Source organism: Rhagoletis pomonella, unplaced genomic scaffold (assembly GCF_013731165.1).
Source record: "Rhagoletis pomonella isolate Grant_MI unplaced genomic scaffold, Rhpom_1.0 Rhpom_scaffold_00003, whole genome shotgun sequence".
NCBI classification, from domain to species: domain Eukaryota; kingdom Metazoa; phylum Arthropoda; class Insecta; order Diptera; family Tephritidae; genus Rhagoletis; species Rhagoletis pomonella.
In genome coordinates, this window is record NW_023458557.1 from 39,876,556 (window position 1) to 39,879,326 (window position 2,771).

Sequence of the window (2,771 nt, forward strand, 5' to 3'; positions counted from 1 at the left end):
ATCGGACCAAAGTTATAATACCATTTCATGCTCATGAAAGGTATAAAAAAATAAATGCGTACTAGCATTTTCAATGCGAATTCAATTTAACAAGAACGCAAGAACGTGGGTTTGCAACTTCATCTTTTCATCAATCATGGTTTGCATTTTAGTGCATTTAAATTTGTAGATTCTTGTAAATTCAGAAATTTTAGTTCATAAAAAAGCACTAAAAAGGGCACTAGGCACTAAAACATTTTTTTTTTTTTCAAAAAGCACTAAATCTAGTGCTTAAAGCACTAAGTTGGCAACTATGATCGAGATGGTGATCACAATTCGTGGTTATTGGGCGATGCCGGGTATGCTCTGGAACCTTTTCTATTAACACCATATAGAAATCCAGAACCACGGTCTATACAACACGCGTTTAACAAAACACATTCTTCGGCACGTAATATAGTTGAACGAACAATTGGGGTTCTTAAAACTCGTTTTCGGTGTTTATTAGGAACCTTGCAGTACAAACCAAAAAAGGTTGTGAAAATAATTAATGTATGTGTTGCCTTGCATAATATTTGTCGCCACTATAATCTTGAATATGACTATGATGAACCTGAAGAAAACGCCAGCGAAGTAGATAGTGAAGTAGATAGATTTGTACCAACAGACATTAACTTCCAAAGTGAAGCACAAAGAATTAGAGACGAAATTGCGAATATTATATAATATTTTAATAAAAACAAGTATATTTAATAAAAACAAGTATTGTAATTATAAACAATTTTCACAAAAAACTAAACATTTTAAGACTTTTTACTTTTTTCAAATTCGAAACGTTCTAAATCTAACTCAAGCTGTCGCAGTTTAATTTGGTTTCTTTCCAGCAATGCTTCTTCCACTTTTTTATGGTGATTATTCATGTCGCTGCGGATGTTTTCTAAAGTGGCATTAATTTTGTCTAAGCCGCGGTAAACTCGTCTGACGTCGGTCTCGATGTCTTTTTGATTTTTCGCCAGCGCTGCTATGCTTCCAGAAAGGCTTTCATAGAATTTATTTTCCGTTTGCATGAATGCCTTCACGGAATCCTAGAAATATACAAAAGGTATAATATATACATACATACATTAACATATACACATATATACATATGTAAGTATTCATATTTTATTTTGTAATTTACCTGTAGTGAGGGATTATTTCTGTGCCTCTTTGGGGTCGGAGACGGATTGGTTTTCTCCTCACGGGCTCTTGCGGATGTGGTAGGCAAATCATCATCGCTTAAATCGGGCGCGGATACTGCCTCCTCCCCAGTTCCAAAAGAAGTGGACATTGATATGCCTTCTACAACAGCGTACAGTCCGGAAATTCTTGCTACCGTTTCCTCCGCCTCCGACAAAGTGTACTTTTTAAATGGGCCGCCTCCGGTAGCCACGGCCTCTCTTCTGTTGTGTGCCAATTTCTTCCTCACTTCACTTTTCCAGTCACCCCAGGTCTAGTTGCAAAAAATCTAAATATTATTGTTATCCTTATAATCACAATAATATTTTACCTTCTTCCACTCATTTGTGTTTTTTATTGGTGGTCCTTGGCTATTCAACGATTCCGTTAGTTGGCGCCACTTTTCCTCAAGAGACACTTTGTCTCCTCTGAAGAAGCCTTTCGCTATGTCTGGATTTACTTCCATGAAATCCTACATATTTTTGCTTTGCTCCGCCGTCTTGTGCTTTCCCCTGCATTTTAATAATTTCAATTTTAATAATTACCACTTTTATTTTCTTTACTTACATTCTTTGCTGTTTGCTGACTATACAATTTTTCCTTTGACCGTTCACAGTTATATTTTTGTTTTTCGTTTTGATTATTTTCTATCCCACTGGCTTTTAGCTGATCGGAACATTTCCGATAAAAAATTTCCGATAATCGGAATGCAGAGCATCAAATTTCCGATAGAATTCCGATTCGAAGTGGATCGAAATGTAGAACAAGGCGGAATCGGAAATAATTTCCGATTGTCGGAATGCAGAACACCAACAATCGGAAACAAATCCGATTCCGATTCGAATCGGAATGCAGAACAGGGCTGAAGGTCTCGTTAAAGTTACTAAAAGCCATTTAGTGAAAGGAGTTATTCAAACTCTAATGAAAATTACTAACAATCTGTACTAATTTACTTCGTTTTTAAAAAAGCTTGTCGGCGAATTCAGCGTACATGCATAATTGGTTATGTATGTATGTATATGTATGTATGCAGATATTTAAATGCCGGTTTGCTATTCGCGCGACAAGCTTTTTTAAAAACGAAATAAATTAGTACAGATTGTTAGTAATTTTCATTAGAGTTTGAATAACTCCTTTCACTAAATGGCTTTTAGTAACTTTAACGAGACCTTAACTTATTTTATTTTACTAATTTTAGTGCAGTTTTGACAAAATTTTCTTGCTAAAAAATCTTTTGTTACACTACTTCATTTTATTCCTTTGATTGTACAGGTAAAATAAAAACTTGTTTTTAAAAAAATATTTTTTTACATTATTTTATTACCACTCAATTTGCCGGTAATGTCAATGTGTACAGTGGGCCACGGACTACTAACTTTTGGGATCGGATGAAGTTCTGCTGAATTGATACAATTATCAACAAACTTTCGTACATATTTGGACATATGCTCAAACCAATAATAATCGTAAACTTTACCAAGGCTCTTTTCCCAGCCCAGATACATCATGGCTTCGTGAACATGATTCATAACGGACCACCTGAACGCTTAAGGAACAACCGGTAAACATTTTGT